Source organism: Talpa occidentalis, unplaced genomic scaffold (genome assembly GCF_014898055.3).
Source record: "Talpa occidentalis isolate TD23 unplaced genomic scaffold, MPIMG_talOcc4v2.1 talOcc4.2, whole genome shotgun sequence".
Classification (NCBI taxonomy): domain Eukaryota; kingdom Metazoa; phylum Chordata; class Mammalia; order Eulipotyphla; family Talpidae; genus Talpa; species Talpa occidentalis.
The window spans coordinates 133,299,795-133,325,368 of NW_023602073.1; the positions used below are offsets into that span (position 1 = coordinate 133,299,795).

At 38.5% G+C, this 25,574-nt stretch overlaps 1 protein-coding gene and 1 long non-coding RNA gene across 3 annotated transcripts in view; both read left to right on the forward strand.

Annotated features, from left to right (window-relative positions):
- Window positions 1-25,574, forward strand: part of HECA (hdc homolog, cell cycle regulator) — a 46,820-nt gene that overhangs the window by 621 nt on the left and 20,625 nt on the right.
- LOC119252928 (uncharacterized) lies at window positions 43-22,247 on the forward strand. 2 transcript variants are annotated; one of them, XR_008552793.1, is made up of 3 exons: window positions 43-208; window positions 949-1,037; window positions 21,141-22,247. It is a non-coding gene; the product is annotated as an uncharacterized LOC119252928 (long non-coding RNA). The 2 variants fall into 2 exon arrangements; XR_008552792.1 differs by lacking the exon at window positions 21,141-22,247 and adding an exon at window positions 3,665-4,580.

Consider the following 25,574-nt stretch of genomic DNA (forward strand, 5'->3'; position numbering starts at 1 on the left):
CCGCGCCGCGGGAGCGCTGCCCTCGGGCCCGGCTCGCGGGGCCCGCGCGGCCAGAGCGCGCCGGGTGCCTGGTCCGGAGGGAAGGAGGGAAGAGGCAGGAAGGCAGGAAGGGAAGCGCTGCCCAAGTTGAGAAGAACGATCCGATTGAAACTTGGGCACCAGTTCATTCTGCTCTCTGCTCCGGTTACCCCCGCGTCCTGCCCCCCATGTGAGGAGGAACCTGAAATCCCTGCAAATCCAGGCTCGCTGTGTTGATTGTCACAGGTGTAGAGGCCCCGAGACATTTTTACTGTAGGGTGTGTGCGTCTCTGTGTGTGTGTGGAGGGGTGTTCTTAAATTCTCTTGCTTGCTTGAGGAAGGAAGAGAATCTGAACTTGACTTCCGTTCCCAGCCTGTACTTTCAAAAAATCATCCTCTGTGTAATTCTGCTGCACGTTTTAAGAAGGAGCCTAATAATCTTAGGTAGTGCCTGAATGCTGTTTTTGAGGGGACACCTAGGGAGTAGTGCAGATGTGATAGATTGTCATTCTCACCGCAGAGACCTGGTTTTCATTATAGGGTCCTGGGCAAACACTTTTTTCTTACTTGGACAATTTGAAATCTTCTGGGCAGGCAGTTTTTCAGGGAAGGGAGTATAGGTATATTTTAATGAAGGGAGCTTTATATCTGGCTTTTAACTTGTCTCTTTTAGTTTGGAAGCCATTCTATATGCAGATCAGTCACTTTTTAAACAGGGCACCTGCACTTAGAGGAACCCCACAGCGCTGTGAACACAGGCTATTGAAGTGTAGCCTATTAGACACAGAGGTGTAGGGCCCACTGGCTGTGTCTGCAATTTTGAAATAGGAAGGCTTTTTTCCCCCCAGGAGCAAACTTAACCCATTTGTGAATGTTTGATAATACGACTTTTGGCCAGACTGTATTTTCCATGTTCTTTTGTTTTCCTAGCTCTAAACTTCATTCTGGTATTGATGTGGCAGAGGGGAAGGAAGACAGACTCCTGGCTCAGCCATTTAGAGCTTTGTCATCTTGGGAAGGTCAGTCTTTCTGAGCCTCAATTTCCTCACTTGTAAAATGGAAAGAATTGTATTGGTGATATTTGTCCTCTCCTAGGGTTATTGTGAGGCTCAGTGTCCCTTCCCTACCCAGTCCCTGGGTCTTGTTTTAAAAGCTTATTACAATTGTAACAAGCTTAGGGAGTTCCTCAAGAAAAGTATGTGATTAATGAAAGATAGTTGTCTTATTCATGCATTCATTCAAAAATATTAAGCAGGAAATAGTGTTAAAAGTGCTGTCTTAGATATTAAAGGACATAGTCTTAGTCTAGAGAGGACATCCTGTCTGCATGGAGCTTGCATTCCTGTGCTGCTGATAGCTTTGGCTTACTGTGCTAATTTTTTTTTTAAATCTCTATGGAAGCTTAAGTTGACTGTTTCTTTTTCCCTTTCCTCCAAATGATTAGACTACTTTAAGGTAGTCTAGTTTTTAGGCTAGTGGTATCCCCTCATTTATAAACAGTAACCTGATTATGCTGTCCCTATTATTATTTTCCTCTGAAATGGCAAATTCAGGTATATTTAGCAGTTCTGTGAATCTTTATTTCTGAATTGGAGCTTTTTTTTTTAATGAATAGGGGGAAAAAGAAAGAAAACCAAATGTTGTTATAATTGTGGCTAAAGAAGGTACAACTTAGAGCAGAGGGCTGAATTTTCTGATACCAAGTTCTTGGTTTTGACATGATGTGAGGTGATCCACCTTAATCTGAAGAATCTCCCACTGTAGTTGATGATAACTGAATATGGATGCTGAGCCTTTCTATGTGCAAAATTGATAAATAAGAAAATTTCAGGTATTTTGCCACTTAAAGCTGTGCTTTATTAATTTGATTTATTTGATGTAATATTCATTTATATAGTTGGTTGAATTTTGGGAGTATAAGACCCTCCCTGTCCCTTTCAAGTGTTATTATTACCACAGTGTACCCACCGCCAAAGCAGTCATGGTCCACCACCTTAGTCACATGTGTTTTAAAGAGTGGTGACTTTGGTGAATTTTTTTTTTAAAGATTTATTTATTTATTTATATAAGAACTGGGGTACAGGCCAGATTCGCGGGAGGGTGAGAGGATTCACCAGAGACAGAGTGGGGAACAGAACAGGCAGACTGACGAAATACACTGCTGAGGGAAGCAGCGGACCAGACAGGAGAGGTCTGCCGCACCGTGTGGGACCCTGGCAGGTCAGCCGGCCGGAACTGGCCGGGATTGAACCTGCGCTGCAGAGGTTGTGGACAGCTTCTCAGCGCAGCGCTCAACCGCCTGCGCCACCAGGGGAAGCCTGACTTTGGTGAATTTTTAAGGAATTGCAAGATATTCAAACTCTCAGATTCAACTGATAAGGCCCAATTATATTTGGTTTTTAAAATGACATTAATTGTTGACTTTCTAAGTATATTTCAATTTTTTACTTAACTGTGACATTACATTTTGTAGTCATGAATATTACAAATTGAGCAATTATGCCAGAGACCATAGTAAATCTACCTCTTATTAAATTTTTTAAATGGCTTGTTCTCAGTGTTCAAGCCAGTTGTGATCTACTGTGGCAGGCGTACAAACTGAATGACTTCACTTAAAGTTAATAGTATTGATTTGTAGTTGTTTAGTTTATAGAATGTTTTTATGTCTTGTACTTGTTGGGCAGTGTGGCCACCAGAGCAGTGTGGCCACCAGAGCAGTGTAATATTAGCTCTTAGTTTTCTGTTTGTCTGTGGGTATAAATAACTACTTATTCTATAAAAGAAGATTGCTTGCTAGGGAAAGCTTTGGGAAGCTCTGGTGTGGTTGCAGTTGAAGGAGTTGAGCTGGTTGCCAGTTACGCCTCTTGAGTTAGTTGAACGTTAATTGTAAGAACTTTGTACCCATACTGAGAAATTTATTTGTACATTTTTAGGGTCTGGTTTATGAAGCTTTTTGCAAGGATTGGACTAAAAGGTGAGGAAGCACTGTCTTCCCCCTCCAGAGTAAACATCTGTCTATACTTATTGTAGCATTTTGATTGTAGGTGGGTAAGATTTGCCAGTCATTTTTAGGATCTAGTAATCATGCAGTAGATTATAGCTATGTAATTTCATTCTAGAATTCTGCTTCCATTAGGCCTCCACTCTTTTGCTTCAGGCCTAAAAATATATGAACCTGTGATTACATTATCTAGTTTTCAGTGGACCTTGATCCCAAGTCTTTATAAATTCCTGTTTAATGGATGACCATGGCTCATCGTTACGCTCATTGCTGACTTCCACCAAAAACCCTGGGCATTGGAGTCTACTTTAACTAATTTAATAGCTCTTTCTAGTATTAATATAGGGACCTGCTCTGCATTAGGTATACCTAGATTCACATCTGAGCTCCTCAAACGACTTGCCATATGATCTTGGACAAGTCATTTGACTTCTCCAAGCCTCAATTTCTACATATTTAGAATCTGGATTAGATTATCATGCTTACCAATACACATAGTGAGATATCTGTATCATCTTTTGTATATTATATACATGACTATATATATACATGCATGTAATATATATAGTCATATGTAATATCTGTATATTTGAACTGTGTCTGATTTAAAATATGGGCTTTCTAAGTGTTGGCTATTTATCTTAGATCCTAGAAATAGTCTCTGAGATGGAGATTTACTTGCAGGAGGTTTATTGGGGATCCCTATGATACAGTGATACTGGGAGCTCTGGAGCTGGGATGGCATGGAACTCGGCCTTTGAAACCTCCCACCCCTCACTACCTGGTCTTTAGACATGGACCACAACGTGAAGAGGATATCACCTGGGAGGTGGCATCTTGCCAGCTGAAGAGCCTCTGTGGAGAGGAGGGACTCACATGAGAGTTTTGGCTCCCAGTGAGGAAGAGCCATTGGACAAGCATTGGACTAGCATTATCTTCACTTAAACTACCAGTACCATTCATGTAAAACATGGCTGTGGGATAAATAGTTGTCGCTGACAGCCTTATAGCCTTTGTGGACCAGGCTGGGAATTAATCACCATTACAACATTGTTTGTGAAAATGTGTGTGAAAATATGTTCTGAATTCTGAAAAAAAAATACATCTGTTTACAAATAGACTTTTGTAGTAGCGCTTGTTCCCTGTGAATAAGACTTGTATTTTTCTGCACATTTAGGCTAACACACTTTTTATAACCCCATGTTTGTAGTAACTTTAAAATAACTTCTCATCTATATTACTTACATTCATCAGGAAGAAAATGAAGAGTGTTTACTGGCTGTTTATATTCAAGTCAAGAATACTTAATTATGGTCTGAGGTATATAGAGCACCATTGTCTTTCTGAAAGAGATTTTTCTTATCTAGAAGTCACTTTTGTCAGATTTAAAAAAATATCTTTTGGCTTTTGAAATCCACCTTTGTATTGGGGATTGGTAGAAAATATTGCTTCATCCATCAAAGATTCATCTTGTGTGCTTTGTATACTAAACTAAGAATTATTCTGTGCTCTGATAATGGCATTTTATATATAGTTCTTATTCTCTGTCTTTCTTTTCTTGTTATAGGACCAGATCTTAAATTCTAGAAACTAAACCTTCAGTGTCATCTTTAGTAAGTCCAAGAATATATATTATTCGGTAGGGAATTGAAATTCGGGAGCCAAAACTGGGAAAACTCTTGAAGCTTAATCCTCCTAGAAATTTACTGCAGAGTTGTAGCTATAAACAATTTAAAGAACTTAAAGGTATCAAAAGAAGAAAAAAATCTGTCCTGATCTATTTGGGTCGCCAAGACTTTTGTCTTTTTAAGGGATTAATATTAAAAATATGTTGTCATTATTTTACTAGTAATATAATGGACATTGTGTGAAATTTTTATTTTTTTCTTTTAATATTAACTTATATATATTTTACATCATTGTTCCTTTTTGTACCATGTATGCTTGCTCCTCTCAGGTAAAATTCCCACCACCAATTCACCCGTGAACCATCTCCATAGTCCCTGTACTCTTCCCTCCCTTGTTTTGATTCCTCTGCTTTCCCCTCCCTTTCAGAATGTCTCTAATTTATAGTTGCCTGCTAATTTTGCTTTTTAAAAATTGTTACTGTTATTTTTTTTCTTGATTTCTTATTTGGTTCCCCTAGATTTCTCCTAAAAGTGAAGCCATCTGATATTTTTCTTTTTCCTTCTGGCTTATTTCACTGAGCATAATCCCTTCAAGCCCTATTATCCATGTTGCTGCAAATAGCATATGTTTATCATTTTTGATTGCTGGATAGTATTCCATTGTGTATATATACCACATATTCTTGATCCACTCATCTATTTTTGGGTATTTGGATTGTTTCCATATCTTACCTATTGTAAATAATACTTCATTAAACATAGGGGTGCATAGGGTGAATTAATGTTTTTGTGTCTTTTGGGTAGATTCCTAGGAGTGGAATTTCTGGGTCATATGGTAGATCCATTTTTAGTAATTTGAGGAACCTCCTCACTGCTTTCCTATAGTGGTTGGACCAGTTTGTATTCCTTTGTGGGAAAATTTTAAATTAAAAGAAAAGAAGATAGGTAAAATTCTCTTCAATTTTTTTAGTCAAATGCATAATTCTACCATCGTTAACTGTTGGAGAATGTTGATATACCCCAAAATGTTTCAATAATAGGAGGGCCCCATTTAGATCAAGAACCTAGAGTAGATGCAACCAAACATAGGGGGACTTTCCAAGTCTGCATTTATTTCTACAGGGAACTTTTGTGATCTTTAGTGATGTCCTGACTCACAAGGATTTAACAAATATCTAATAATGGTAAATACTATTTTAGCAGCTGGTGATAGTAAAGGTGAAAACATAAGCCTTTTAAATTCTCTGTACCATTTCTAATCTTAACAAGTAAGACCTAGAATTTTAGTAGTTTTAAAAAGCATGGGATTTAAACAAACTTGAACATAAATGCAGGTGCCCAATCTAGCAGCAGAGTGGCTTTGGGGCAGGTTATTTAACCTTTCTCAGATTCCTTTTTTTTTTTTTTTTTTTAATATAATTCTTTGGAGGTTTTTTTTTTTTTTTTTTTTGGTATTTTTTTTTTTAATTTAATTTTTTAAAATTTTTATATTCCCCATACAATTGCAACCCCCTTATTTTGACCCCAGTCCCTGCTTCCCCCCACCCCAATAGTGTGTCTTTGGTTCATAGTTGTTTGTTGATTTTGATTTTTTCTTTCTTATAGTTATTCTTTTTCCTGGTCCCTTATTTAGGTTTTCTAGATTCCTGCTATGAGTGAGACCATCCGGTATTTTTCTTTTTCTTTCTGGCTTATTTCGCTGAGCATGATCCCTTCCAGCTCCATCCATGTTGCTGCAAATTGCATGTGTTTATCTTTTTTGATTGCTGAGTAATATTCCATTGTGTATATGTACCACATTTTCTTGATCCAGTCATCTATTTTTGGGCATTTGGTTTGTTTCCATAGCTAAGCTATTGTAAATAGTGCTGCTATAAACATAGGGGTGCAGGTACTCTTTGGAATTAATGTTTCTGTGTCCTTTGGGTAAATACCTAGGAGTGGAATTGCTGGATCATATAGAAGCTCTATCTTTAGTAGGTTGAGGAATCTCCACACAGCTCTCCGTAGTGGTTGGACCAGTTTGCACTCCCACCAGCAGTGCAGGAGAGTTCCTTTTTCTCCACAACCTTGCCAACATTTGTTGTTGCTAGTTGTTTTAATATGTGCCATTTTCACTGGTGTAAGATGGTATCTCATGGTAGTTTTGATTTGCATTTCCCTGATTACAAGTGACTTTGAATATTTTTTCATATGCCTGTAGGCCATTTGCATTTCCTCTTTGGAGAAGTTTCTTTTTAGCTCTTCTGCCCATTTTTTGACTGGATTATTTTCTTTGTTTTTGTTGAGTGGAGTGTTTTTGAAGATTAAGAAAAAACACATGTGAAAGAGCTTGGCCTAGGGTCTGACAGATATGGGCACTATCTTCAGTAGCATTTTGAGTTTTGTGATTTTCCTGTTTTGCCCAATTTATAAACTTGTTCTACTGTTATGGTATGTATATTTTATTTCCATACTTATATATGAATACATACACACATGTATAACTATTATGCTATTGAGAACAGACACTGAAACAAATGAACAAAGCAAATGAACAAATGAATATTAATATAGAGAAAGACTGACCTCATAAATTTCTTTTCTCATTGCGATACTATTGGTTTACATTTTGTAAGTTTCAGGTATACAGATGTAATTTTATATCTGTATATAAAATTTGTGATCTCCGACAAAATTTGTTTCCCTCTATTACCATACCATTGACCCCTTTTATCCTTTTCCCCACTTGTAACTACCAATCTGTTTTCTGTATCTGAGGAGTTTATTTTGTTTGTTCATTGTCTTTTTTATATTCCACATCTGAGTAAAATCATGGAGTATCTGCTTTCCCCTTCTGACTTATTTCACTTAGCATAATACCTTCAAAGTTTATCTACATTGTCACAAATGGCAAGATTCAAGAGTTCATTCCTTTTTCTGTAGCTGAATATTACTCCATTGTATGCATATGTTTGTGTAATCCATCGATGGATAGATAGGCTGTTAGCATATCTTGGCTGTCATAGATTTTTGTTTGAGCACTGATTTGATAATAAGTGATCTGTTCTTCCCTCATTATCTCTGATCATAGTTTTCTTGGGGAAAAAAAGATGATTTAGCAAAAGAAAAGTAAATGGTAAAGTATGAAAACTATTACATCTTCATTTTTCTATACTTAATATTTCTTTTTTTTTAAAGATTGATTGATTGATTTATACAAGTACTGGGTATAGTCAGAAGCACAGGAGGGTGAGAGAATTCACCAGAGCCAGAGCGGGGAGCAGAGCAGGCAGAAGGACCAAAGTACACTGTTGAGGGGAGCAGCAGGTGTCAGGAGAGGTCTGCGCGCCATGTGGGACCCTCCTCCAGTGGCCCTGGAGCAGCCGGGGATCGAACCAGCGCTGCAGAGGCTGTGGGCAGCTTCACAACCCAGCGCTCAACCACTGCGCCACCGGGGAGGCCCTATACTTAATATTTCTAACAAAACATAAAGTTATTTATTTTGCTATAATATGTTAACTCAAGAAAACAGAACACAGGTAAAGTATAGGGTATCCCAGAATTCTTTATTTTTAATATTAACATTTTTTTAAAAAATGCAATAAAAGTATGTATTAAAAAACAAACAAACAAAAACAGGCCTTGCCCTGAAATACTTTTATTTATTTATTTTTTTACCCTGAAATACTTTTAAAAGGTTCATCCCCAAACCCTCCAGGACTCCACACCATGATTATGCTTCTCTTCTCTGTAATAGTCCCTGCCTTATCCCCTCCTTATTTCTGACAGGAAAACACTCAAGGAAGACAAAGATCTTCTAAAAATCTTCCTTCATTCATCTAGTTCATATGCCTGATGTATTGAGTGCCTGAAGTATGTTAGTCTCTGGGATTACCAAGACAAAAGAATTGGGCCCTAGGGTATCATCTAGTTGGGAGCCTTTATAGAAACAAGTGCAAATAGGTTATTATATGTACTACAGAAGGGAAGCTATGAAATTGAAAACAGTAGGAACTTGGAGTTGGCAAAATATGGGAATAGGGTTTGAAGATGTAGAGTAGTGAAATGAGCATGTGGAATTGACGAATAGCTGAATGGAGGTAAAGAGCTCATAGTGTTCTTTGAGGCTCAGTCAGGGCTTAATAAGACTGAGAATTTTGCAAAAGAGCCTCCTGTCTCTCTAGGCAATAACTAGAAAGTGCAGTGTTTTGTTTGCTCTCTCACTGTTTGCCCATGTGTGCATGCATCCAGTCACTAAACATTTATTATGTGTCTACTTTCTTCTATGACTGGTATTATAATGTTGAATTATGTAAGGCATCAGAATCTAGGCCCACATGGGCTTATGGTGAAGCTGGGACAGAGACCTGTAAACACTGGGAGCCATGATTAGGGGCTGTGAGTGCCCAGTGGAAAAAATGATTTGTTTCCTGGAGGAGGGGACATTTGGGCTGTCTTGCAGGAAGAGAAGCAGTTAGCTTTGAAAATAGAGGAAGGATATTTCAAGAGAGGGAGGTAGAAAAGGGCCTTGAGTTCTGGTTGCTGCCAGGAATTTGAAACTGGTTTGAGGTACAGTGGTAGGACACAAGGGCCAGAAAGGGAGTGGGCCTGACAATCAAATCTGGGTGTTTTGTAGCCATTGAGAACCAACTCTCAGGTTTGTTAGGAGAGGTGGTTCTTTGAGTCTGCAGAACATGTGGCCCTGCAATAACAATCACAAATTCTTGAAACACTTGTGAAGTTACTGTATATTTTAACAGAATGGGTATCTTCCAGCAGTTTTTCTTTTGATGCAATTTGCCCAGGATTGGAGGCTCAATTTTGTTGACTTATCAGTTAGTGGGTATACTAGGCACACCACTTTTTTGCAAAGCAGGACAATAGTTTCTCAGCCCCCGAGGCTGCTGTATGGAAGGTCTGTCTTAAATGTAGACACCAGCATCCCTGTCTTTGTAAGCCATGGGAGGTTAGTTAATTGAGGTTAACTCCAGTGAACCAAATGCCAAGGGAGCTGTTGGGCCTTCTGAGCAGGAAGAATTTTCTCTGGAGGAAGGGGGTTTGTCCCTATGGTTTATTTTTCATACCTTGGTAGAATGTATATCTCTGTGCCAGGTTAGACTAATTATCTGGGTTTGTCATTTTATTTTTGTCTTCATTGAAACAGGTTTCCAACAAACTCTGGCAAGAGGGGTTGCGGTTGTTTTGTACAAAGTGACTGTATGTGTTTTAATTCTGTGTACTTCAGAAAACTTCCAACTTTTAGTGCCTGGTGAAATTGCAACTTGCTTTATTTAATCGACAGGATGTTTTAGCCTGATTGTACTTGAGAGATTTTTATAAACTGGTAAAAAGTTGATAAGTGTTGCTAATACTTAAAAATTCTATGTTCTAATTTATCAAAAGTAAAAAAGGAAAACATTATTTCTGCCAACTTATACTTATGAGGATGGTAAGAGTGAAAACTAAGAGTTAGACACCAGAAAGACATTGAAAATGTGTGAGGGGAGAGGAAGGTTGATACAGGAAGGATTAAGTGTTAATCAGATGAATGCTTAGACTGCACGCCCAATGAGAACGTTAGCATGCTTCTGTTATATACTTATCCAGTGTAGTCCCTCAATTCAAATGGTCAGGAAAAGCGTTCCTTCTCTTCTCTTAGGGCCTGCAAAAATTGTTGACTTGTAAACTAATTGACAAGACAGCTTAGTAAGAGAAAAGACAGATACAATCACAGAAAGGTGTGACTTAAAGGAGTGGTTATAATTTGTGACTTATATACCTTCTTAATAGGAGAGCACTTGTGGGGAAAGGAATGCCTTCTTAATAAGAGAAGGAGAGAAGGGACATGTATAGAAATGCAGATAACTTTTTGAAAGGTAAATGGACCCTTTTGAGAATAGCTGTTTTGTGATAAGTCCCTTAGGTATAGCGGAGACCTCTTATCTTTGAGGATAAGAGTCAGTCTTCCCTGGAAAGGGATTTATGACTATTGTGTTCTTCTGGGAGGCTCTGCTTTTAGACTGATAAGAGACTTCTGGAACTCAAATACCTTCAGCTCAGAATAATTTTTAGGCCACTGTGGCATATTCTGAACCCTTTCAAAATATATTTTTGTTCAAATCACATCATATCTATAATAGCAATTACAAATAGAGAGCAAAAGATGGTGTCCTAATTCAGTATTTCTGTTTTTCATTTTATCATAAATTTATTAGAAAAAGATGGCCTTTTATAAAGGTGAAATCGCCTTTATAAAATGGATGAGGAACATGAATCTGGGCAAATTAGTATGGTATTAAAGTTTATATAAGTAAGGGGGATATTTGCCAAATTTAAAATGCTTATTTTTCCCTAGGGTAAGCATTAGTTAGATGATACTTTAGATCATATTGCTTCAAGTCATAAAAGCATCTCAGGAGAGTCCCTTGACACTGATGTTGAAACTGAATTATAAACTCTCTTTTAGGTTTCTAAGCACTCCTGGATGTGGTGATTATTTCAGTACATTATTTAGTATAACTGTATTAAAATGCAACTTCCCGCTAAAATAATACACTGTTGTTATGCCCAGTAAAGTTCAGTGTCAAAGCAGAGAGGGCAACTGGGAAATGCACAGACTCAAATCCTGGGTATTTTTGATTAGCAGCAGGTGCAGTCTATAATCTGAGAGGCTGAGCCTGGAGTGGTTGGTGGATGGTGGTAAGGAACACAGTGCTGTCAGAAGCTGTGGAGAGACCCAGCACCAAGGAATAGACAGGGTCCTTCAGTGGTAGAGGCAGAAGCATGTGTGTCTAACACCCGGGGCAGCTGTGGGATTCTGCCAGATGAGATCTGTTCTTGTTGGGCAGCACTTACATGTTGCAGTGATGTTAGTCCCACAATGGTAGAGTCCACTGTATTAGAAGTCGACATATTTGGCAGTACAGGAACAAATTAGGAAAGATTCCTGGGTGGCAGATTGTGTGGGCATCACAGAACTCATGGAATCCTCAGGAAGGAGAAACAGCCATTCTCTTGACAGGACAAGGATGCTATTACACCTGCCCTTTATTGTGTGCTTACTAGATGCCAGCGGTCTGCAGTCTACTGAGAGTGAGGATACTAAGATCTAAAGACACCTCCTTCCCTTGTAGCAAAAAGGCATGCTTCGGTTAGGGAGATGTGCCTGACTCTGCCACAGCTGGATTCTACACGATACTGATCTGTCATGATTGACAATTAACACATGTGCATAAACATGAACAAGGTTTTATGCAGGCCACTTAAATTCAGCCTAAAAACATCATGAAAGCAATGGAATTCTTTAAATTACTTTAAATTATCTCATGCTTATTCTGGTACTTGAAATTAAATTTGTAAAACACTTGACCAAGGAAGTACTTTACATTTGAACTGATGTTTGTTCTTACTGGATCAGAGTTTATAACTAGGCTTTGATTATCTTTTTTAGACAGAGTCCTAGAATCACAGTCACAAGTCATGTGATTTTTAAGACTTTGATACCTGTTTCCAAGCTGTTCTCCAGAAAGTGTTGTAAACATACTGTAAAATGTTCTGGAAAATGACCCCTTCCTGCTGTCTGACAGGAGAGCAAGACTATCTGACATAGACTTGAAGCCTGAAACAGCTATGCAATATCTGATGCCTGCAGGTAAAGCCAGTCTTTTTAAAGACCAATTCCCCCCTCCCACCCCCCAGGCTTTGCATGTCCACAGTGCATTTTTTTTTTTTTTTTTTAAAGAAAGATTAAGTCTTGCATTGCTCTCCTCTGGGTTGACAGGTATCATCAGCATATCTTTAGGTCCAGACAATTCAGAGCCCCCCCCCCCCCCCCCCCCCCCCCCCCCCCCCCCGCCCCCTATAGTAATACATTTTTAATGTCAGTAACTGATTGTTCCCATCTATATAAACTAAATTCAAACTTGTGTTTGTTGGAATAACTCTCAAAGAATACAATCTGTCTGACAGCTCCCTGGGTTCAAATGCTCACTTTGCTTATCCAATAAACTCTTTCTCTGCCATTCACATTTTATTCCCAGTTAACAGGGTTTAACCCTCTTTCCACTAACACTTGACCCTACATGGAGTGCTGCTGTCTTCATACCCTAGGCAGGGATTTTGTTAACCATTGTCATCTTTGCCACCCTGATGAAAAGCCACATCTTATTTTCATTAACATTGTGGGATTGCCAGTAAGTGAATGTCTTTTTACTTGTATACTGGTTATTTGTATTTTTTCCTGTTTGTGCTTTTTGTCTGTTTTACTAATGTGATATTTTTATTTTTATTGATTTGCACAATCTTTGTATATTCAGGATACTTTTCGGCATAAAATTTTCCTAGTTTGTTGTCTTTTCACCTCATTAAGGCATTCTCATTGTTAGAAATGTTAATTTTTTTGTATTATCACGGAACATTCTCACAGAGTTAGAAGTTCAGGAAGAAGATAGGGGAGAGTGAGGGAAGTTGTCTGTGAAACTACTTGTGGGCAGAGCATAAGGTTAGTGACTGAGTTCTTATGGATATTAGTGCATAGTAACATTGTTACATTTGTGAGGTTCTAGCTCCTTTTTTGTATTTAATAAGTAAGACTCTGTTTCACAGAATTGGTTGTTTTGGGGCACAAAAGAAATCATCACATACTCCTCTGGTATCCTCTGAAATCATCCCATACTCCTCCTGCTGGAGGAGTCATCAAAACAGCATCAGATGGGTGAACAAAGGAAAAACAATCAATTAATAACATAGGTGTGGAGAATGTACATGGTTGTACATTCTAAAGAATAATGTTGCCGACCAGAAGTAATTGTTGTGCATTTTGGGACATGGGGCCGTAGGGAAAGCAGGAGGAGACTTCTCATGACAGACTAGGAGGGGTTGGCCGCATCCTTACTGAGAATAAAGAAGATATTCTGAGGGAGAACATGTTCACTGTTAAATCTAGAACTGAGATGAGACCCCCAGACTACATTCTTCTAGGACATACAAAGAGCAGTAGCGGTCTCTTCTTTGATTAGCAAGCACAGAAGTTTAGAACGTGATGATCTCTTTTATTTGGGAGGATTGATGGTCTTAGACAAGACTAGGCTTAAGGGCCCTCACTGTGCTCAGGGCAAATCAATCTCCATTCTTTAAGAAATGGTCATAGACTGCTCAAGACCCACAGGCTATGATATGGGTCCTCTGCTTCTCCTAGCAAGGTGACAAGAGGCCTACTCTGGGCATAGGTTTGAGAAAAACCTCTCTGACCCTTTTGGGGAGACTGACCCCACAGTTGCAACTCCTGCCACCTATCCCTGGACTCTTCCTTGACCCTCAGCTTCCTTGACCACTACTGTGTAGTCAACAATTAAGTTCAGTACCCAACACTTGCCACTTCTTTTCTAACTAACTAGAACCTGAAACTTGTAGGTAAAAGTCTATTATTTACTAATCACCTCAAGAACCAAACTTAAACAGATGCCTCTTAAAGCTAGTAACTTCGTGTAATAACAAACTTAAATGCTGACGCACAAGAAAAGTTCTCATTTTTCCTCATTTTGGCACTTTAATTGAAATTGCATTTGTATTTTACTGTAGTGAGAACTTAGTGCTTACTTGAACCAAGAGTTTACTCACACACCAAGCAAGCATCATGCTGACTGATTCTGTCAGCCCTTGGGCTTTTTGAAGGTCTGTTATTTGGAAGAAGTTCCCAGACTCATTGCTTGCTCCAAAATAGGAGATTTGAGTGAGACAAATCATAGTTTGAGATTTGCCACTTTGCAAGGCCAATGAACCCTTTTGGTCCCTAATTTTCTTATTTCTAGAAAGTGAGGATAACGTCATGCCATGTGACTCTTTGCAAATGAATTGTGGAGCTGGTTGAAAAAGCAAATAGTTATGTTATGATATGGGTTTTTATTGTTTTCTAGTTGAATTTTCAGGACTTAGTTTGTCATGTGCTAATGTGGCTGCTTCCCAACTAGTGATGAGTGCATGCTCCAGTTTGTTGGAAGAACCAGGGCTGACCTTGACTTTCACCCACAGAGTTTGCAGTTAATGTTACTTTTCCAAAGTCTTTATTCTGCTCCTTTGGGGGAACTTTAAGTTTTTCAACTAATTTAGATCTGGGAGCTCTTACTGTGTGATTTTCCCAGAGAAGCTGCCAGTAGTCCTGCTAACCCACTCCTTGACCAAGCTCCTCTGGAGTTTCTGCAGAAGTTCTCTCTTTTTCACTCCTCTGTGGGGAAGTGATGTGGTGGCCAAAGCCTTGGGAGGATTCTTTCACCAAATGTAGCTGTTCTGTGGATTGTTTTGTGATCCTTGAATTATCCTGGCCCCTAGGTTTCATTATAACAGCATTTTCCACCATTTAAAACCATTTGATTAACAGAGGTTTTTTTTGTTTTGTTTTGTTTTTTTGCCTCTTGTACTGTATGGATTATAGATTTATGGTGTGCCTTTGTATTTGTAATCATCTCTCACATAGTTTATATCTTGATTCACTTCAGGCCTTTCTGTTCTCTACCTGCCTCTAGGGTCTGTCTACTGGCAAGGTAAATGTTGTAAAAGCATTTGAAATGCTCACATGCAACTTTTGTTTGTTTCCTTACCTCCCTTTTAGATTTTAATTAGGTTAACGAATTGTGAATAAATCAATTCATGTTATGGATTTTTTTCCAAAATAGTTTCTATAGGCATATGATACTTGTACATATATGTATTAGTGTTTATGTATAAATATATCAACATGTTTCTATTGAATCATTGTATTTCTTGGGATTCAGTTGATTAAAAACAATTTGTAAGCTTCTATCCTTGACATACTGATATTTGAAATTTCTGACTTTGGAATAAGTCAGTTTTCCATATAACTTAATTTTTAATTTTAAAACAGTTATGTCTATTTCAGAGAATATATTTCTTCTTTTTTAAGGTAACATTGGTTTACAATCCTGTATATCATTTATGGGAAAATAGGGTCACACCTGCTCAGTATATGTTACTATGCCACCCCACCATCAAAGCACCCATACCCCTTTGTTCCCTCTCTAACGGTAGCCTGAATTCAGTAGTCATGTTTATATAGAGAACTCTTTATATTCTAAATATGAATGAATTCATCCAGTATTTGTCTTTCTCCTTTGAGACTTATTTCACTTAATCCCCTCCAGTTCCATCCATATAAAAGTTAAGAGTTCATTTTTTATTTCTATTTTTTTATAGTTGACTAGTTGATGAGCATTTAGGTTGTTTCCACAAGTTGGCTATTGTAAATAGTGCCAAAATGAACAAAGGGTGCATATATCCCTTCAAATTTTGTATTCTTCAGATAGCTACTAGGAGTGAGTGGAATTGCTGGATTATATGGTGTATCTATTTTAAATATTTTGAGGAACCAATATAATGTTTTTTTGTAGGGCCTGGACCAGTTGACATTCCCACTGACGAACTAGGAGTGTTCCTTTTTTCTTCACACCCTCACTGACTCTTGTTTCTGGTCTTTTTGATACAGGCCATTCTCACTAGAGTGAGGTGGTATCTCATTGTGACTTCGATTTGCATTTCCCTCATGACAAGTGATGTGGAACATTTTTTCATGCACCTATTAGCCATCTCTCTATCTTCTTTAGAGAGGTGTCTGTTTAGCTGTTCTGCCCAGTTTTTAATTTTTTTTTAATTTTTTTAAAGACTTATTTATTTATGCATACAAGAGCTGGGGTACAGGACAGAGATGCAGGGGGTGAGAGGATTCGCCAGAGAAAGAGAGGGGAACAGAACAGATAGACTGACTGAAATACACTGCTGAGGAGAGCAGCAGGTGAGACAGGAGAGGTCTGCTGCGCCATGTGGGATGTTCCCTGGCCAGCCGGGGATTGAACTCATGCTGCAGAGGCTGCAATTGATTCGTAGTGCGGTGCTTAACCTCTTGTGCCATCAGGGAGGCCCTACCCTGGTTTTTAATTGGCGTATTTTCTTTTTGTTGAGTTGCATGAGTTCTTTGTAGATCTTGGATATCAACCCTTTGTCACATGTATGATATGCAAGTATTTCCCATTTAATAGGGTGTCTTTTTGTTTTACTGATAAGTTTCTTTCATTGTATAGAAGCTTTTTAGCTTAATGTAGTCCCATTCGTTTATTTTTGCTTTTATATATAATCTCTTTTTTAATGTTCCGTGAGATATGGCATCTCAAGATAAATTTAGGGGAATTTTTAAACTATTAATTTGGAGTGTTTTCTCTCAATATCCTTGGAATACTATTTAGGATTCATTTGGAATATAATCATGTGTGACTTTATGTATATATCTTGATAAATTTTTATTTAATATAACAAATTCTCATGACAAAAATTTTTAGGTATTTTTGATAACTCTTTTATGAATGGTATATTACGCCCCCCCCCCCAGTTTTGAAATGAACAGTTTTGAGTCTTTGAGAATGGCCATGTTATAAATTATATCTATGCTCTGCAAAGTTACTATTTGCAAGAGGAATGAATGTCTAGTTGTAATTATTTCACTGCTTTATATGTTAATGGGGGTTTAAACTTTGAGTTTCCTTTGCAGTAGAACATTTTATGAAATATTCTTTTGAAAACAAGTCATATTATAGCAAACTATGTTGAGTGTGGTGAACTATGAGATCAGAGCAGACATGACTGATTCTTGAGTCTAGTTTTCATTTTTGCTGAGGTATGTATAAGATTTAGGCACACCCTCTCCTTTGACAAGTCTTGCCTTGTTGCAACAGATTCTATAACTTGCTTGTTGGTTGCTGATGCAGAATTTCAGAAATAGTCCAAGCATTGTGGCCCTCAGGCAAAACCTTTGTCTTTTCTCCATATATCCCAGTAGAGTGGCAGCAAGGGTGGGAGGGATCACTGTAACGCATATTCCCACATTTATTTTGAAGGAAAGACAGGGGAGCACAAAGTGACTTTTTAGGGAGTTCAGCAGTTAAGAGAAGGTGCATGGAAAACAAAGGGAGTATAGGGATATGATAAGGGTAGGGAAATAAATTTCGTGACATTGTGTTGGGATTTTACTGATATAAATACAGTAGTGTTAAAATCATCTTGGGAGCTGGTATGTTGTCCCAGTCTGTTGACCCAAACAGGGTTCAGGCAATGCAGATTGAGTATCTCAATGTCATTGCTTTTTCTGCTGTTTCATTCTAGTCTCCACACTGATAGAATGATGTTTGATTACATGCTTTCCAAGGAAAATTGTTTTATTTTCATTGAATGACTAGTGAGCTTTTATTCATGACATTTTTTTTTTTCAAATTTAGCAATTTTATTAGCGAGGGTAGATTTACCTCATTGTCTATCTTTGTTTTTAAAGGTTTTTGGGGGTCAGTAAACCTTTGTATTGTAATTGGGTTTAAGCATTTGTCTGTAACATGGCTTTCCTTATATCTACTCTGAAAGTAAGTCTGAGGATTAATATGAATATTGAACAGTAAGCTTTTGTGTAACTAGATATAGTATCTATAATTTTGAATAAGGGACTATTCAAAATTATAGAATTACTTACTGTGATCTCACTGCACAAAACTATTGGTCACTGTCTTTCCTTATAAACTTGCTCTGTGTTCTTTTTTGACATTTGTGCAGCACAGGTGGGAATGGAAAATACAAGGCCACTTATTAGCTGAATGACCTTGGGCAGATTGCTAACGGATCTTCTGTAGGCTCAGGACCTATTTGGAGAATTAGATCTAAGGGATTGCCTTATTTTTGTCCTGTGGAATTTGGTATTTTTAACAAACATTCAGGAAAAACTGTGCAATTATTACCCTTATCTTAATATCCAGCCTAAACCAGGTATGTTTTGGACCTACATCTTTTTGGATCTTGACATGGTCTCCATTAGAAAGGGAAAATATCAGTCTTATACTCATAGGCAGAATTGTTATAGATTTCTTATTGATATCAGAGTGTAGAAGCTAGAATGGAAATAAAAAAATAGGTAAAATAGAAGCCTGTAGCTTTATATTTAGCATGAACTTGAGGCTGGATAGGCTTGTAGGTTTTAATTGGAAGCAGGAAAAAAGTGGGTTTAGGAGAATTAACTGAATATATTGAGAGAATGTTTAAAAAGACTCTCTCTCTCCCCCCCCCACCCTTCTCCTGTCTGACCTCTCTGTCCTCTCTCTCTCTTTTTTTTTGGTTCAGGCATTTAAGTTCAATTATAACTGACCACTAAGCTAACTGAGCAGAAACTTCAGTGACTCCACCTGACCAAAAAATACAGCCTGTACAGCAGGAGGCCAGAAAGTCCAGGAGTCACTAAGCAATCAAATGACAATAACAACAAACAGTAACAATAGCATATCTTGCAAGGGGAGGGAATCTGATATTCAGAGTTCCCACCTTACACTATCTAAGGTGTTCAGTTTTCAACAGAGGAAAAAATAGGAAAGTATGTCTTATAATCATTCACCATTTGCATAATCTGCACCAAACTCTGCATTGGGTGCATAACAGGTGTTCAACACAGTGCTTGAATTGACTTGCATAGATTGTCAGCTGATTATAGTAAGCTCATTTTTCAAGACCCCATGTTTTTTCTTCTTTTTTTTTTTTTAAAGACTTATTTTTATTTATTTATACAAGCACTGGGTACAGTCAGAAGCGCGGGAGGGTGAGAGAATTCACCAGAGCAGGGAGCAGAGCAGGCAGAAGGACTGAAGTACACTGCTGAGGGGAGCAGCGGGCAGCAGGAGAGGTCTGCGCGCCATGTGGGTCCCTCCTCCGGTGGCCGGGGAGCAGCCAGGGATTGAACCCGTGCAACCCAGTGCTCAACCGCTGAGCCACCAGGGAGGCCCCCCCCATATGTTTTCTTTCTTCTCAAATAAGTGTTTAATCCTAAGGCAAACCCTGGCATTTTTATATTTCCTAAAATAGGGTCCTCCTTAAGTGGTAACTGTTAAAAAACATAACACACATTTGCCCAAGTGGGTCTTTATTAGTATGCTTGAGAATTTGAAGACCCCCCTACTTCTTAAGAAAATTATGTACAATAAACCCTCTAAGAAAACTGACTTCAGAGACCAGTTCATTTTGAAATGTTTCTTATATGAAGTCTGACTATATTGTTTGAATTTTCAAAGCATTTTTAGAAATTACTTATTGTTTTTTTAGTAGATGTATATATCTCTAGTGACCAAGAGTCAAGTATTCATATTACCATATATTTGACTTCTTCATTATAACAGTTGAATATCAGACGTAGTAAGTTGCTCTTAAGTCTGCTTATCAGCACATACTGATTAAAAAAATCTGGCCTCAAATCTATAATATTTGCAAATGATAAACTTTTTGTTTTCATGATCAGTTGTGATATTAGAAGAAATTCAAGGTTGTGATTACTGCATTGATATTCTGTGATTTATTCCAGGAGCAGAAACAGGGAAACTGGAAATGCTGATGGCATCACATCTGTGCAGGGTGTTAATCAGTGTTTTCTGGTTCCAGATACTTATTAGTATATATATATATTTATCGTTCTCTTTTACTTTAGTGCCTCAAAAAAAAAAAAGGGGGAAAACCTCTAGATTAACAAGCTCCAAAATCCATGGCAAGAAGATACTGAATTTGCATTGATGCCAAGCTGGGAGGGACTGATTAGCATCTTACAGAATGTGGTTAGAATTCCAAATGGTGATGACAGATTCCTGAAATTGCTAACACTGAGCTGGCCAACTTTCAGATTGTGACATGAAAAAGGGCAACCCATAAAGTAAACAATTGTTTACTGGCAATTACAAACAAGGCCAGAAATGACTAAGGTTCACAGTAGATCATGAGGTTAAAATATTACTACTAAAGAACTTGGCTGGAAAATCCGTAACTCCCTTTTGAGGATGAGTTTGGACTTTTAGTAAATTTAAGGCCCTGCCCTCTACTTTTTATTTCATGGTTTACTGTGTGCAAAAAGGATGAGAACATAATAAGCAGTTTTCCTCTGAAAGATCATTTTGGGTTTTCTGCAATAGAACAAGTGAAAGTAAAATGCAAGGTTTTTGGGGGCTTGATTTTCACTGTGGAAATAGTATTGCATCTAGAGCAGACAAGCATATAAAATTTACATGGATAAGGTTATATCCAGTTATTTATAGATAAGCTTATATACATATATGAATGTGTATGCCTTATCTCAATTGGCACCCACTACAAACTTACTTTTCTTTTAAATCTTATAGATGAGTATGTTTCTATGAGTAGTTTGCCAATGAATATGACTTTTCCTATTATTAAAGCAAGTTACCATTATACTTGCTAATGGCATTAATCAAGGCTGTTACTCTCACTAGTCAGTTGTTACATGGACTTCTCTTAAGTAGCCACCCAAGAAGGTGGAGTCACTTGGACTCTAGTTGTTAGTGTCAGTTGTAATGTGATCCAGGAGCAGGTTCAGATTATGCAAAAATTACATCTTGTCATTTTTTAAATTCATTGCTCTTTTCTTTGCCTCTCCCCATAGATCTAGTCTCTGGGACTTGCTTTTTTATTTTTTACAGAAATGAATTCCCGGGTTTGATAAATGAGGGAGAAGGGGAGAAGAGGAAGTAAAGGGAATGTTTTGAGAAAAGTGAAGTGGCAAGAATACGGGACTCACATGAGGATGACAGCACGAGGAGGCTAGGCTTTAGGGGTTACAGCCAAGCAGAGCGGACCTAGTGGAAGAAGACAAGACAAGGATCCCAAACCCAATTCACTGTGTCTTGGATTCACCAGTGACACTGGAAACAGGAAGGAGAGGGGGTGGCACCTGGGAAGACCAGGTGAGCATCTAGGATTGAGGAGGCCAGACTGCCTGATATGCACTGAGGAACAGGAGTCTTAACTAAGTTGTGTCTGAGAGAAGAACTGAGAGCGAAACCAGGGGAGATGGGAAGAGGTAGAGACCCTGGATCTTGGTAGGATGAACAGCATTGTCTGAAACTGAGGGAGCTGAGCCAAAGGGAAGTGGAAGAGAGGTTGGGATGGGGGAGGTGAACAGCTCCAGGGCTGGGTGCTTGTGTCCCATGAAGCTTCCTGAGGAGTAGAGCAGGGGCGTGGCAAAGGGGGTATAGCCCTTCCTGAAAGTGCTGTGTGTATGGGGCTCCTGGGGCCTGTGCAGTCAGCTTTGGTCTCCACTTTCACTTTGCACCCTTCTCTGGCTGACTCTGGAAAGGAGGGAGAGGAGCACCTTGGTGTTAATCAAGTACAGACGTCAATATACTTTGGGCAAAATGGATTTGAAAATTAAAAGAAGAGGTGGAGAGTGGGTCTTTGGTTTGATTATTTATGCCCTTCTTATTCTAAAAATAAAGTGACTTTCAGAAATACATACAATAGTATAAGATAAATAATAAATAAGTGAGAATATTATTAATAGAGATAAAACTATTAGGAAAAGTAACAAATGTCCTGAGTCAGTATAAGCATTAGGTCACAAATTTGAGTTTCAGATTACTAATGCATAAAGGGAAGAGCAAATGAAGCAGTGGTGTGCTCTTCAGTTTCCATAAGATTAAAAAAAAAATCCAAAGTAGTCACTTAGCCATTCAGAAGACATTGTAAAATACTGTGAGCAGTGTTCATGACCATATCATTTCATAAATGAAACAAATTTATTAGGTTTGCTCACATCACTTAAAGGTTAAATAACCTGCTAAAGCAGTCCATGTTACCAGGTCTGTGATGCCTGGCTTAACTAGAGGGATAGATTTTATCTAGCACTAGAGCCACATACACAGACGCTGCCAGGGTCCTGGCATGTGAGTAAGTATAGTAGCCTCCCTCCCTGCCACACCTCAATTGCGGTTTCACTGCCTGCTCTTTCACTTACCATGGTCAACTGTGGTCCAAAGATGTTACGTACAATAAGATGTTTTAAAGGAGGGAGAGACCACACAAGGTAAAGGCAGCAGAATGCCCCACTCGAACCTTGATCTAGAAGAAATGTGTAGCCATCACCTATGAAATCTTTCTTAAAAATGGTTTCTCTTGGTTGAATGTTGGACAGTTTTGACCGGCCATGAGTTGAGTTGTATTTTCTGCTGGGTACCTGGTGTGCAGATGACCCATGGCTGGTTAATCATGCAGTCATGTGCTTTACCTGTTGGACAGATTAGGGAAGAGGTAAATGCATTCCTCTTTCTAGCTGAGACCCCTAAGAATCCAGAGGTCAGGGAAAGGGGACAATTCACTATGATCCAGGTGCCATTCTGAGCCAACCAAGACAGAAGAAGCAGGCCAACATTTTGAGGATGTTGTGCTATACTTTGGTGATAAATGGGAATCATATACACATTTAGCAGTTTTAGATTTAAGAGTTTTGATTATGGCCACATTTTGATGATCTGACCTGGTAAAGGAGAACATTGACAAGGATAACCAAAATCAAGTTCTATATTATTTCAGAAGAAGAAAGAAAAATGCTTTGAAACTGAAATACAGTACTAAAGGGCATTATATGAAGTATTTTTGAGAGTCTTTAAAAATGGAAGTTTAGGGCCTCCCTGGTGGCGCAAGGGGTTGAGACACAACCTATGAAGTTGTCCAAAGCCATTGCAGCATGAATTCGATCCTCAGCCAGGGAGATACCCACATGGTGCAACAGACCTCTCCTGACTTGTCACCTGCTGCTCCCTTCAGCAGTGTATTTCTGTCAGTCTGCCTGTTCTGTTCCTCACTCTGTCTCTTGTGAATCCTCTCACCACCTCCCACACCTCTGGCCTGTACCCCAGTTCTTGTATGCATAAATAAAAAAATCTTTAAAAAATGGAAGTTTAACAGCTGGACAGTTTTCCTCAGTTACATGTATGTACATGTGTATGTACACACCCACTCATGCATGTTCATATATACTTAATGTGAGTTCTATTCCAATCATATGATACTGTGTCTTGGTCCCAGAGCTCCTGGACCTGCCTTTCCTTTAGGGCAAGTGTGTGCAGTAGTCCATGTGATGCTGCATGCTGTGGAGTTCTCAGTGACCCAGCACCCTCAAGATGAAATTTCTAAGCAAGAGAAAGGCAGTCTGCTAATTTATTTCCTAGTACAGTGTGATCCCATTATATGCAAATTGAATTATGCAAATTTCAACTAATGATACATAAATAATATTAATAAAAGCTTCGCCTCGTGCAAAATTTCAATAGACATGTTCCCCCAAATTATGCATCAGGCCATCCCATATTTTCAAGCTAGCAGGTTGACTGAATTGTAAAAATGCTTTGCTACCTAGTAGCAGCACCTTCTCTTATAAAGAAAAATAATCTAGTCTGTGGCAATATTATGTGAACTCTTGTTTATAGAGCCTCTTCAAGGAATTTTGTGACAGTTGTGTTATTATTTAAAATTAACTGTAAAAGTTTAAGTCTTTATTATTGTTTTTAAAATATCATTCAAATGTTCTAATGCTGGTGCTGAAATCATCCTGAAAATCAGTAACTTTGGTATAAAAATGTGATAAAACACACTGTGCTATGCCATGCTGTCAATTTATGAAGTACAACTGAGAAATATTAAAGATTATGCTGACATTAAAAAGCATCAGTAAAGCAAAAATACAACACAGTGACTGCAAATTTATGTGTTCTGAGGATGCATTACCCACACCCTTCCCCCAGACTGTAGGATAATCAGTCTTGAATTATGTAAGTTCTTCAGGAACATAGCCCATGAATCAGCTGCAGCCATACTTCATGAATCCCTGTTACCTAGTCTTGGGAAAGATCACTTAGGCTGAAAAATACATATAACAAGGTACTTATTTATTTGAGAGAGGGGAAACATCTTTAACGGGTTAGAAGAGAATTTTGAAGGTTACCGTTTCCTTGTATTTCTTTACAGTTGTCAGATATTTAAATATTTAATGTATTGTTTTATGCATGTCACCCTTTCTTGTTTGCTGTGGGGATAAAATACATTTCTTGTAATTATTTACCTATGGAGAAGTGAGGATGGTCATCTCCTGGTTATAGCTTTGCTCTAAGCACATTCAAACTACCTTTGGTTTTTACATCAAGTAATATAAAATAATGGGGCTTTTAATAATAATTGCTTATATTTAAATGGTGCTTATTATGTGGCAGACACTGTTCAAACTACCTTAATAACTCCTTTATTTCTCATGACAAAACCTTTGAGGTGAGTGATATAATGTCTCTCTTTTTAAAGGTGAGAAAACAGAAGCACAGGGAGGTTAAGTGACTTGCCAAAGATCTTAAAACTAGTAAATTGCGGAACAGAGAGTCAAGTCAGGCTGGTTGGCTCCAGAGTCTGTATCAATCAGCATGTTCTGTGGCCTCTCAGGGAGCTGGAGTGGAGGACCCTGTGGTCAGAAACCTCATACCCTGAGGAAACTGAAGGAGGATGTGTTCTCATGTGAGAGGAGTTGCTATATGGAAAAGAGCCATATAGTAAAATAGTTGTTGAGAAATCCTAAAATTTTTATTTGGCAACAGGGTACTAGAAGGAGGGTAAAATATATTCAGGCCCATTTCAGGAAATGAGGGGGAGGCCAGATGCTGCCCCAGTGAGAGTCCTGGTCTGAGTCTAGATGACCTGCTGAGATCTCTGCCCTCAGACCCTCCCCAACGGCGTCACCCTTCCTCCCTTCTCCCTTCAGCACTGTCACTGAGTGCTCTATCCAGTTGAGTCATATTTTTCTTCAACAAGATTAAAATTTATTCAGCACTTAATGTGATTTGCAAAGTAGCAAAGTAGTGGGCTTATAAGAATGACTAGAACCGAGTCCTTGCCTTGCGTTTTACCTAGAAAACTCTCACACCTTCAGAAGGTCCTCCTGATCCCCCAACCCTAGAAAGCTCTCACACCTTCAGAAGGTCCTCCTGATCCCCCAACCCTGTCCAATGCCTCACCTGCATCAATGCTTAGAATTATTTAAGAGTAGAAACATTTAATTTCATATTTAACAAGCTGAACATGGCAATACCTGGTTT